General features: G+C 48.9%; 1 protein-coding gene across 3 annotated transcripts in view; it reads left to right on the plus strand.

The window, feature by feature from the left end:
* The first annotated feature begins 456 nt into the window (after positions 1-456).
* The window catches only part of TNRC6C (trinucleotide repeat containing adaptor 6C), a 108,162-nt gene continuing 95,371 nt past the window's right edge, over positions 457-13,247 (plus strand). For all 3 annotated transcript variants that reach the window (XM_066587460.1, XM_066587461.1, XM_066587462.1), the window contains exon 1: positions 457-895. The gene's annotated coding sequence lies outside the window, so the exon portion shown is untranslated. The remainder of the gene's footprint in view (positions 896-13,247) is intronic.

The following is a 13,247-nucleotide window of genomic DNA, read 5'->3' on the forward strand; positions in this document are numbered from 1 at the left end:
GGGTTGTTACAAACTCGCTTCTCATTTGAGACCCTATTAGACGCCCAAGTCTGCGGCCAGCTTTATTAGACGTCGGCGGTCCAATTCTTCCAGTGATGAGCTTTCATTCCCCCCTCCCTCGCTGAATTGTTATGCGCATGCGCGCTGCGCCATCTGTTAAAGCTGTCAACTGGAAAAAAACATAAACAACCCCAGAGCCCGCCCTTTTTTAGGCGGGAATTGGGAGGCGCCGAACAGTCCCCACTTCACAACCTCCTCTCTCGTCACCGCCCACATTCTGACTGTACTTGTCAATCATCCGGACACGCCTCCTCAGGCTCTAGCATGGAGTCAGCGACGAAGACACGCCCCACTGAGAACCTTCCACCCAATGAACGCTTAGAACGACCTGGCAGCCCAGCAACTCATTTGCGTGGCCGCGCCCCCTCTCTTGGCTTCTTGTCAGTTACCAACAAAATGGCCGCGGCTGCCCGTTTTCTGCCTCCCGTCAGCGGAACCGCGCGAGCGCTCTGAGGAGGGAAGAGGAGCCGAGGAGAAGAGCGAGCAGCTGCCGCCCTTCCCGGAGAGGAAGCCCTCCCCCCTGTGCGCCGCCGGGCCCCGCACACCCCTGGAGGAGGTGACAGCGCCCTGTGGAGGGAGCCTGGCCGTGTCCCGGGGGAGAGGCGCGCACTCCCTGTCACCATCCGAGCCCAAGACAGTCCGTGTCCTGGCGCCGCTCCCCGCCCGTCCTGCCTCCCTGGAGACTGCCCGGTGTCCCCGGAGCCGCCGCCTCATCAGCCGCCTGTGTCCTCTGAGACTGACGGTACAGCAGCCGGCGAGTGACAGGAGGGAGTCGGTGGACGAGCCGCCTCCGGTACCAACACTGCCAGCAGGAGCCGGGGGGAGAGGAGAGCAGGTACCGGAGGATGGGGGCGGTGGGCACTGGGGGGTCATCGGGTGTGCAGGATGGGGGCAGTGGGCACTGGGGGGTCATCGGGTGTGCAGGATGGGGGCAGTGGGCACTGCGGGGTCACCGGGTGTGCAGGATGGGGGCAGTGGGCACTGGGGGGGGGTCACCGGGTGTGCAGGATGGGGGCAGTGGGCACTGCGGGGTCACCGGGTGTGCAGGATGGGGGCAGTGGGAACTGCGGGGTCACCGGGTGTGCAGGATAGGGGGCAGTGGGCACTGCGGGGTCACCGGGTGTGCAGGATGGCGGCAGTAGTACAGTCACTGTGGGGTCATCGGGTGTGCAGGATGGGGGTAGTGGGCACTGCGGGGTCACTGGGTGTGCAGGTGGGCGTAGTAGTATAGTCACTGCGGGGTCATCGGGTGTGCAGGATGGGGGCAGTGGACATGTGGGGTCACTGAGTATGCAGGATGGGGGTAGTAGTGCAGTCATTGCGGGGTTACCGGGTGTGCAGGATGGGTGTAGTAATGCAGTCAGTGCAGGGTCACCGGATGTGAAGGATGGGGGCAGTGCAGGGTCACCGGGTCTGGAGAATGGGGGTTATAGTACTGTAACTGCAGGGCCACCGGGTGTGCAGGATATGGACAGTGGGCACTCGGGGGGTCCCTGGGTGTGCAGAATGGGGGTTGTGCGCACTATGGGGACAGTGGGTCCTGCAGGATCACTGGGTGTGCAGGATGGGGGCTGTAGTACAGTCACTGCAGGGTCACTGGGTGTGCAGGATATGGACAGTGGGCACTGCGGGGTCACTGGGTGTGCAGGATGGGGGTTGTAGTCACTGCGGGGTCACGGGGTGATCAGGATGGGGGTTGTAGTACAGTCGCCCTGTTTGTGTGTAGTCACTACAGACGCCACGACCATTTTTCTTTTTTACAAAAATCGTTAATGATATTGTTGGGATTGGCGCCGGTTTCCCCTTAAACAGTGCAAAAATCGAATACGTATTGCGTTCCTTCCGACCATTTGTTGTCGCCCGTTGCGTTTGTTACAATCTTAAAGGGGTTGTCTCGCGGCAGCAAGTGGGGTTAAGCACTTCTGTATGGCCATATTAATGCACTTTGTAATATACATGGTGCATTAAATATGAGCCATACAGAAGTTATTCACTTACCTTCCCTGCGCTGGCGTCCCCGTCTCCGTCTAATTTCAGCGTCTAATCGCCCAATTAGACGCGCTTGTGCAGAAGGGTCTTTTCCCTTCGGCTCGGTCCGGCAGCAGCTGCGTTCTGGCTCCGCCCCATCACGTGTGCCGATTCCAGCCAATCAGGAGGCTGCAAGTACGCCCCTCATTCCGTATTTGCTGTGTGCTCCTGTGCTGCAGAAACAACCTCCCGCTACAATGTAACTGCTGCGCTCCAGAGAAAGTAGCACATTTCCTACTGTGTCAATGTTTTTCCGGTGGCCACAAGATTGCAGACGGCTTTCTGTCTGCATTGTGGTATAGAAAATCTATGTTCTGATGGCCTGATGGTGATTCTTGATTCAGTCGCGGACACCGCTGTCCCTGAAGGTGTCGCACGAACCAACGAGCGTCCAGATTACAGGCGTTCGTTAGTTGTCTGATGAGATGTCATTCATAAGGGCATCTCCATGCTGATGTGCTTGCTAGTTGTTGATGTCACGTTAGATGACTTTTGACCAACCAGTGGCTATTTTTTGTGTATTGCCCGCCCCCTGTTGGTGGCCATTTGAGTTGGCTCTTTCAGGCAATTATTCGGCCCGTGTGAAGGTCCCTTTCCTCAGAGTGCTTACAAAGAGCTGCTGCCTGGAGGACCCGACATGTAGACAGAATATTTCAGTACTATTTTTCTATAACTTCACCCGTAGTAGTTCTCTACTTAAAGGGAAAGTCCAGTTTAGCAAATCCATTTTTACATATACTATTAGGGAATTGTGAGCCATGTCCAGGACCCCTTTATCTTCTGGCTGGGGTGGACAGCGGTCCTCTAGAGGTCCTGTCCATACAACATGGAGAAGCCATGCTACATTTTCCCTGCGGTGGTTGGAGAAAAACTGAGCACTTGCTGCCGGGTTTCCTCGCGGATTACTGTCCGCCTGATCCACCAGTTAATAGTGATGGGACTCCTCTAACAACAGGGATTGTGAGAAGAGAACTTTTTTTTTCCTCCCCCCCCCCCCCCCCCCAGCCGTTCATCACTGCATCGTTTTTGTAAATCCTAATGTAAATGTTGTGCCGGAATGAGTATATTACCTCCTAATGCTCCTTAAAGATGCCGTATAGACCTGTATGTCCATGTAGGAGCTCCCCCTCTAAGATCCGCCCTCCCCGGATGGTTTATCTGTGGTGTCTGCGGGGGATGTGACTGTTTGGATCTTAATCCCAGCATTATTGGGTTAAAGGTTAATGGGCATTGTACTCTCACATAAACCCGCACTGAATGGATTGGCGTGACGGGGTAAGGGTGGCGTAGATTTCACTCTAGCCGTGATCTTCCAATGTGACCTGTGCTCTTCATTATAATCATTTTTGAACCTAATTGAAAAATCAGATTAATATAATCTGACGGATCGCTCTTGTAATTGCATGATTAATTCTGCGTCTTTTGGGTGTTTGTCTCCTGCTTTTCATGATCCCCCACCCCGACGGAAAACTTCCTAGTTTGTAGAGTTTGTTCGCAGGTACTGAGCGGTGTCCTTTTTAAGTATAAACTAGGGGCAGGTGAGGTCTGTACTCGTCTCGCCCCAATGCAATAAGTGACCCTCGTCTGCCTGCTGGTAAATCTATCACTGACTACATGAAGAATCTCCGCTCGGTCTATGACTGAGCCGGCATAAGACGTCAGCTACTTATCAGGAACTGGCACTGGAAACCTATGCCGAAAATGTAACCAAAGGAACAGCAGAGCTTTCCCATAGCAACCAATCAGATTCAACCTCTTTCAGAAGCATGCTTGAAAATAAAAGAAGGGATCTGATTGGTTGCTGTAAGAGCTTCTCCACTTTGCGTTTATGATAAATCTCCTCTATTTGTATTGAGGGGGGAGGGGGGTCAGAGGATAATTCACTCTAGTACAGTAGTTCCTCAAGAATTAACTAATCCCAAGGATGTGGGTGCCTGAGATGTCATAGGAGACTAGACCACCTGTGGGAATCTGGCCAGGGACCCCCCCAGCTAGAAGAAAGGGGCGCAAGATGCTCTTAGAAATATGTCCTGTTCTGCTGGACTCTCCATTGACTTTCAGTTAGTTTTCAGTATTGTGGCTTTTGGGATGTGGGGATGGAACAAACCAGGTAGTTCCTGTGTTGAGATGTAACGTCCTCCCTTATCCTGTGGATAGGGGATAACTCTCTGATCACAGTGGGGCGGACCGGTAGTACCCCTACGATCCCGAGAATGGGGGTCCCGAAGGTGCCAGCATGAATGAAGCGGAGGTTGCGCATGTGCGTTGCTGCTTCGTTCATTTCACTGGGAGCGCTGGAAACTGCAAGGTGCTCGTACTTGACCATTTTGTGCGCTTTCTTTCATGCGGGGCCCTTGTGCCCCTGGGTACAACTTTATATCTTGGCATAACCCCTCTTGATGTATTTTACGGTCTAGTCCTCTCTCTGTAGTGAAAGGCTTGTCATGAGCCAGTTTGTGATCCTTGCAGCTACCCTACAACCCCCGGGCGGTTCAGCGGGCTTACAACCTATACTGACAGGCAGGGCTGTAGATCGCGATCTCTCCCAAGCTTTGGGCCTCATACTTTATACACTGTTGCTGGCTGAATCAATCTGCTGCATCCGCTTTGGCTGCAGTATAGACTTTGGCTTGGACACAGTCAGTCCTCCCTTCCTGGTTTGGACGCAGAACTTTAGGAATAATAGTAGTTTGTGCTTTGTGTTGTTGTTAACCTAATTGATTCCATGTCTGATGTGGTAGTCTGTTGGAGGCCACTTTCAGTAATTAAGGCTGACAAATGTTTATAGGGATGTTGTGTTTCTTTCAGCCTTTTGCGGATGCACATGAAAACGGAGCGCCTGTCCGCAGCATTAATGGATCTCGGGGTAGTTGTAGTATTTACTATGGGAGGACTTGGTTACTGAGATCTGCTGTGAGACGCAGCTCTCCGCTTCATGTAGGTCTTGGCGAGAGAGCTTTTCATTAGCGGTGTGGTTTGTGCCATCTCAGCCAAACCTCCCATACACTTACATGCTGGGTTCAGTTGTGAAGTCTGTTGGCAAACGCTTCTAGCAGCAGCTTATCTCCTTGAAAACCCCAAAAATTGATGAATTGCAACTTGTCCTATGCTCATCTCCCCCAACATCTATCATTGTGGGAAGGTCAGTAGGCTTCCCCCCACACATTAGACAATAGGTGGGATTGGCCAATATATGACTAAAGGCCCTTTTAGACACAATGATTTTCGCTCAGCCATCTGTTGAGCGATAATCGTTGTGTGCGCTGACATTGTACGGTTTTCGTTAAGCCGTCGCTGATCGCTCATCTTTCAGTATGCTGAAGGATCAGTGATTCGTTATCAGGAATTCACAGCGGGACATAGTTGATACTGTTTTTCCGCTGTATCCCGCTCCCTGAAGACAGGCGGGTTATGAGGAACACAGCTGTGTTCTTCATTCCCCGCTCATAGAGCTCGGTTGTATAACAGCCGGGCGCTCTTTGAGGTGGACAGCTGGTTGCAGAAGACAAGCGGCCCCGCTGGTCTTCTGCATCCCCCGCTTGAAGCGCTTGCCTATATAACAGCCGTTTCTGCGGGCGGGGAACAACTGCTGTATAACAGTCAGGCACTCTGAGCAGAGAACAGCTGAATGCAGAAGACAAGCGGCCCGCTTGTCTTCTGCATACCCCACTCGGAGTGCTCGGTTGTATAACAGCCGGGCGCTCCGAGTGGGGGACAGCTGGCTGCAGAAGACAAGCGGCCCCACCTGTCTTCTGCATACCCCACTCGGAGTGCTCGGTTGTATAACAGCCGGGCGCTCCGAGTGGGGGACAGCTGGCTGCAGAAGACAAGCGGCCCCACTTGTCTTCTGTATCCCCCACTTGGAGCGCAAGGTGATCGCTCAACGTTTGAGCGATCACCTTGCGCTGTAAAAAAAAGCATGCAAAAGATTTTTTGAGCGATAATCGTTGTGTCTAAAGCAAGCTTAAGGGCGGCTGCACACGGCTGGATTTGCATCGCGTTATCTGTAGTGGGGGTCTGCCTCTGGATTCTGCAGCAAATGCTGCCCGTAGCATGCTACGGAAAAGTGTTTTTTACTCCATACGGGTGGAAATCGATTGCTTTTTCCGCTCGCAGAAGAAAAATCGCAGCATGCTCTTCTTCAGTGCGGGTTCCGCACAGACTGCTTCCATTGAAGTCAATGGAAGCTGTCCAACCCGCAGCCCTTCCGCAATGATATTGTGAAAGGTCGTGTATATCCGCGTCATCACCTAGCGATGACGCAGGAAAAGCAGGGATTTAAAAAAAAAAAAAAGCCAAAAACTGAACTGCGCATGTCTGACGGCTCGCCATGTGGACCATCCGCAGTACAGAAAAAGAATGCCAGGTATACCCGGATGCCGGCCAGGCACAGGGTCAGATTTCACTTCAGGCTCCTGCATGCAGAATCCGACATGGTGGCGTGCAGCCGGCCTAATGTGTATAGCTGGCCGTAGGTAAGATATTCCAGCTTCAGCAAAGACAGCTAATTTATTGTAGAATGAAAGATTAGGAAATGTTGTCATCCTTTCACCTGCAGACATACAGCGTGAGCAGGCGGGTAATGACCTGTATGATGAAACGGGGTTCACAGGAAACCACTTATTCAGTGCATCAGTTCTGACTTGGGGCTCATTCACATGGGTGCGTATTTCAGAGCCGTTTATGCGACTGAAATATGCATATTCTTTGATGTTTTTTTTTTTTCTTGTTCTCCTTAAATCAATGACCCCGTTGATTTCAGTGGGCAATTGATTTTTAATATGAGCTCTTGTAGTGCGTAATCTGCACCAAAGCAGGGCATGATGTGTTTTGTTTTGTGCAAAAATATGCACTTTGAATAAATCAGTGGATCCTGTTCACTGCGTATTACGTGGCGTATTTGTGCCTCATTGAATGAGCCCTCAGTCCTGTTATAACCTAGTCAGGGAAAGGGACTAGAGATGAGCGAACCTACTCGTTTCGAGTAATTACTCGATCGAGCACCGCGATTTTCGAGTACTTCCGTACTCGGGTGAAAAGATTCGGGGAGCGGGGGGAGGTGTGGCGGAGCGGGGGTAGCAGCGGGGAACAGGGGGGAGCCCTCTCTCTCTCCCTCTTCCCCCCCCACTCCCCGCTGCAACCCCCCACTCACCCACGGCGCCCCCGAAGCTTTTCGCCCGAGTACGGAAGTACTCGAAAATCGCGGTGCTCGGGCGAAAAAGGGGCGTGGCCGAGTAGGTTCGCTCATCTCTAAAAGGGACCTTTCACACTGAACAATCATGGGTTAGATTCTCGCTGGCTCGTGAGGATCTGAACAATCCTTTGGTGTAAATGCTGGCGGCAACTAAACAATAATTTGCGCGTCGTTCAGGTTAGGCAGGCATAAAAGGCAAATGATGATTGGCCTCTGTAGGAATGACTGCTTGTTTACTGAATGGAGGTGGGTGATCAGGAGTAGTGACTGGCCTGTTCTGCCTCCGTTCATGGATTATCGCTTTTGTGCGAAAACATAGTAGTGATAATCGTTGGGACGCTTGTTGGGCGCTTTAAGGGAATCCTACGCCTACTTCTAGCCCTATAAGCTTGACCTACTGGCTGAAAGTAGGTGACCCGTGGAGTCTGGGGATGTAAGTGTTAAGCTAATTTCCCAAGGAGAATGCGATATCGTGCTCACCAACATGCGATTTCCCCACTGTGTCAAAGACGCCTCACATCACTTCAGGGAAGCAGCGATCCGTCGGCCCAGCAGACGGGATCAGCAAGTATTTCCCATTGTTTTCAATAGGAAACCTCGCTTTGCACTTGTGTGCACCTCGTACTACACTTTGCCTGCCCCATTGAAAACAATGGGTGATGCCTTCCGAGGGAACACCCAAAGATAAGACATGCCGTGATGCGGGGATAAATCACTCATGTATATGACCCCATTCAAAAGAATAGGGTTCATATTGGTGTGTCTTGTAACTCACAAATCTCGTGTGACTTTTCGCGGCTGTCTGAAAGCGGTCTTATATTTGCCTCCCCTGTCATTCCTGCGGTGTCTTTGCTGAAAACGCCACTCAATGCATTGATCAGCGCTACAAAGTTGGTGCAGAATGGACCCCATTGACCATTACTGTACTATTTATGCTTGCAGGGCATGGGAGCCCCCCTGCCCATGGGATTTAAAAGGCTATTTAGCCTAATGAGGTCCAGATGTGTTCTTTTCCCAGCGGTTTTGAGCAATATTGCGTGTGCATTTGCACACTCCCCATAGACTTCAATGGGACCCTTTGATGTGTAATTGCTACAGATAATTTTTTTGCGCATGCACAAAAAGGAAATGAGAACAAACCCATTGCAATCAAGGAGTACAATTCTCTGCATCTTGCGTAAATACATCAGTGTATTAAGGAGTTGTCTCATCGCTGCTCCTGGAACCAATGGCAGACAGCTGTTTTTCACAGAGGAAGCCACAACCATCCTACAGAGCGAATCCTTGTTCCAACTCAAGAAGGCAGGGCCCAATGTGAACAGGGATGATGCTCCTAAGACGACTTGTATAATGTCAGGCGTTCTGATGAGGGTCTAGAAGCTACATGGTAGTACGGACTAGTTTGTAGGACTTTACTGTAGTGAACCACTTTCATGCTTTTATTCCATAAGTACATTGTGCCCATAGAAGCCTCATCACATTGAAAATGCCCTCCAAGCTACAAGCAACATATGATGGAGCAGGAAGAGCTGAGCAGATGGATATATACTGGTGGGAAAATAAATAATTCTACAACATGGACACCCTCCTTTTATCAGTCTGCTTTTGTTTGATTGACCCTTTGGGCTCAGTACAAAATTCTGTCCTTGGACCGGATGGGGAATATCTGTAAACTTTGACAGCTCTCCAGTCTGCTGCTTATGGGTCCAGTTTTACAAGTTGGCAGCTGCAATTTTTGAATTGCCCAATGCCCACTGCTCTCTGATTGGTCAGCACTGATCACGTGAGCAGCCTTGGCAAATCAGAGAATAGGTAACGTGCATTGGTAGTCTAACAATACCAAACTAGCAATGCTTGTCTTTCCCTGTAAGCAGTCTATGTTAGGAGCCATGTAACAGTGTCATACAGACCCGAGAAACTGGGCAAGTAACCGCACAAAGCCCCCTCCACTTTTTAGAAAAGTGAGGCTGTTTTCACACCTGCATTGGGGCTCAGTTCAGGGTTTCAGTCTCTACGCTCCATTTTTTTTGAAGAGCGAAACTGAAATAAAATGGATTTTTTTTTTTCTATTGACTTCAATGGAGTTTCAAATTGAGGTTTTATTTTTATTTTTTTTTTATTTTTACTGGGAAAATAGCGCAGTCTGCAGCATTACTTTTCTGTTCTAAAACAACTGAAATGTGACGGAATGGAAGCGAACAGAAGCTGTTGAAATTGACGAATTTGACAAAATCAAACTGATCTTTTTTATTTTGGTTTCTTTCCTCCAAAAATGGAGCAGAGAGATGGAAACCCTGAGCCGAGCCCACGTGGCGGAATTGGGTCGGTTCCGTACCAAGATCTGCAGCAGGTTTTTGTGCTAATGCTCGCCAGGATCCATGTCAAAATACGCACCAATGGCGTGGGCTTTGATCTTGGTGTGGATTTTCGTGGTGGAGTATTCGCACTCATTCCTTTGCGTATGAACTCTCTGAACTCTCACTTGAGCTTAATGCCAATTTTATTATATTTTTTTCCTAAGTAGATTTTTAAAACCGCCCTGCCTGAATACACCCTCCGTCTGTAGTTGCTGAAAGGATGTTGTCCACCAGCTTGTCGACAACCATGTTTGCGTTGCGACATCTTGCCATCCGTTAATGGACGACAGCTATTTAGTGATGCCAGCTTTACATTTCTTGCTCTTTGGAAGCCACTGTCTTTACACCGGAGTGGATGGTTTTGGCCTCCGGGTATTGAGGGGTTGGAAGAGTCTTCATACGCAGATTTTGAGGTGTTCAGTATACAGAGAAGCACTTTGGGTAACAATGGGGTAACTGTTTTTTCTTCTAGTACATGGGGCGACTCTTATCCCCAGTCAGCATGTTAACAATGGCGCAGCTGGATTATTGAACGGTTTGATGAGATTCCAGGACAGAAGATGAGAACCAGATGAGGCACGAAGACTCTGACAACTCGGCACTGGATGTTACAGAATCCAGTGGACACTGTAGTCCAGCACGGTGCATGGGACGTATTTTCCCAGAAGTCTTTGTAATGTGCTGCATTGTCTCCCTATCTCTGGATTTTTATTTTCTGCTATTGACCACTAAGGCAGCCCCCAAAGTATATGTCAAATGTATCCATAGGCTGTCATTTGCCCAGCGGTGGCCAGGAGAGTGTCCTTTTGGCCCACATTGGGTGGGTGGATGTCGGTATACCCAATTTCTATTTCCTTTTTTTTTTTTTTTTTTTTTTAAATTCAGCTTTGCATCGAAAATTGTAACTTTTTATTTTTTTTTTAATTTTTGGACTCTAGTGCCCCAAAAAGACAAACGAGAAGATATAAAATTGCAATAATTGCTGTTCCTCTATAGGGGGTTGTCTGCAGGGCCACTGTTGTAGTATTTACTTGATATATACAGGTCATTTTTAAAATGGGACATTACCAATGGAGGGAATATGAATGAGTTTCTACCAAAAGCTTCCCCTGTTCATACATGGAATTTTTGCCTGTAGGAGAACGTGCTGTAATTAAACCCTCAAACAAGATGCCTAATGGTCCAATACTTTTTAGTTATGCCCTTTTTATACAGGCCAATTTCAGCAAGCGATGTTCAATGAGATACAAGTTGATTGGAACTCATTTTAAGGGGCCTTCACGTAGGTCGATACAAACTGTGAGGGGGCCGGAGTATTGTTAGTCGTGCCCCCACCCAGACACTGTCAGTATTGTCAGCTGCACTTCCCCCATTTAACACTGGGTGCGCTGCTGACAAGTGATTTTTCTGGCCCCATAAAAGATGTCATAAGCCAGCAAATGGAGCATTTGCTTGTCTGTTTCTCTGCCCCGTTTACACAGCGAAGTGTAAACAAGCATTTGTAGGAACCTTCATAGAGTGGATTCCTGAATGTGGTTGCCCGGCCTTGGCCCTACTGTGTGCGTTACTGACTCCTAGACCCGGCTAAGATTTGTCTAGGCCTGCTAATCTGATTGCGTGGATAAAGCACATTGCAGGACTGAGAATCCAGTATCCGTCCATAAGCAGCTAGTATTTGGATTGTAGCGAGGGCTGGGATTAGGAGGCTGGCTCTTTCTGTGCTGGTTTACAAGCACGAAGTACCTTTGAGAGCAGGAGAAAGCTATTTGAGCGGCCTTATGGCATTTTTATGGCTCGCTGCCCAGATTGGATTCCCCATATACTGCACTGTAGTCTGCTGATTGCTCTGGAGGGTTGCAGAAGGTGCAACTTATTTCTTACCCTTTATTAGAAGCAAAGACAACAAAAGCATTGTGGGGCGGTGTACCACATGACTCTACTCATGATGTGCGGCTGATGCGTTTTTTTTTTTTTTTTTTTTCATATCGCCATGTTACATATTATGCTTTAATCCCTAAAATGTTGCAAAATTACAAGTTGCATAGAATTGGCTTCAATGCAATATGCACCGTATACCTGGTTACTAAATGCCACAGGAGGACTTGTCCTTTGGCACGGCACAGATTGCAGTGTAGCTCTGGCTTCATTGGGTTTTCTAAAATGCTGCAGATTGATTTTAATGCTTTCCCATTTGCCGGAGATGGCTGATTGCTTATTTATGTATCTTCTATACTGCTAACATATTGTACATCACTGCATACACTGCCATCACTGTAGTGAGCTTCATATGCCGAATCCCCTCTCTCAAGCACGTAGATGCAGTGTGGGAGGAAACCGGAGTACACAGAGGAAACCCACAGACGGCACATATAATCCACACAGATGTTCCTAGGACCGTGTATAGTCCTTCCTATAGACAGTGGCTCATATGTCAGACAGCTATGCCTTTGTCGCCTCCGCTGGTCCCTCCAAAGACCTGGCTGGGATGTATTGGGTAATTAAAAGTTGCACACCATTGTTCTTACCGTTTAATTAAATTCCAGGACCCCTTCAGGACAACCTCTGTCCATATGTCAGGGAGCGTCCCGCTCTGGATCCCCTTCAGCAACAAGCGGCTGTAGCTCCGGCACACTTCAGTGGTTCATCTATTATATGGATGGCTACTCGTCTGTATAACCGCCATGTAGTGCTACAATTCTCCTGCAGGAGACGTCTGGCAGGCAGCAGCATCTCCATAGCGATATTTATTTTTTTTTTCGTCATGAGCTCCCTTTAAGACCTCATGGTACAGTCTGAAGCGTTTGCAGGTCCATGGTTAATTTTAAGGTTGTGCAAGATCGGTCAGTGTCCGAAATGGGCAGAACTTGTACAGAAAAAGAACCTGCATGTTTTAATTCGCACATGCAATTTTTTTTTCACTCCGATTGGATGGTTTGAAAAATCGCTGCATGTTCTATTGAATCGCTCATTATATTCTATGGGAGAGTTCAAAAAAACAGATCGCGCTCGCATGCCGTGCAAGGGTTACCCTTGACTAACCCAAGTTACTATGGAAATCGCATGCAAAAAAAGAACAAGTACCTTGCAAAATTTCTCTTTTACACATGTAAGACTACCTCCACACGGGCAAGCAAGATATCGGGCCGAGAAACTCAGCCCAATACCGCGCTCCTGAATGTGCGTCTTACCCGCGGATGTGAGACTACAGTCAAATCTCATTGCATCTGTGACATTTCGATCCTCCTGTGAGTTTCACACACAATGGAGGATCACAGTGTTTCCCATTAATTTCAATGGGAGACCTCGCATGCAAGAACCATGCGATGCATTAAAGGTCCCATTGGAATCAATGGGCGATGCGTTCCGAGGGAATTCATTGCTCATGTATATGACTCCATTCAAAAGAATGGGGTTCAAATTTGCGTAAGATTTGTGCGTCGCGTGAGTTTCTCGACCATGTGAAAGTGGCCTAAGACTGGAATATTTGGTAGTGGACCGGGTACATCTGATTGGCGTTTTCTGCTGCATGTGTGTGAATTTCTGCAAGCCCCATTCGGATAAATAAGCCAGTTGCATCTGCTTCCCATCCGATTGACACATGCCCCAAG

The sequence above is a fragment of the Eleutherodactylus coqui genome, chromosome 13 (assembly GCF_035609145.1).
Source record: "Eleutherodactylus coqui strain aEleCoq1 chromosome 13, aEleCoq1.hap1, whole genome shotgun sequence".
Taxonomy (NCBI): domain Eukaryota; kingdom Metazoa; phylum Chordata; class Amphibia; order Anura; family Eleutherodactylidae; genus Eleutherodactylus; species Eleutherodactylus coqui.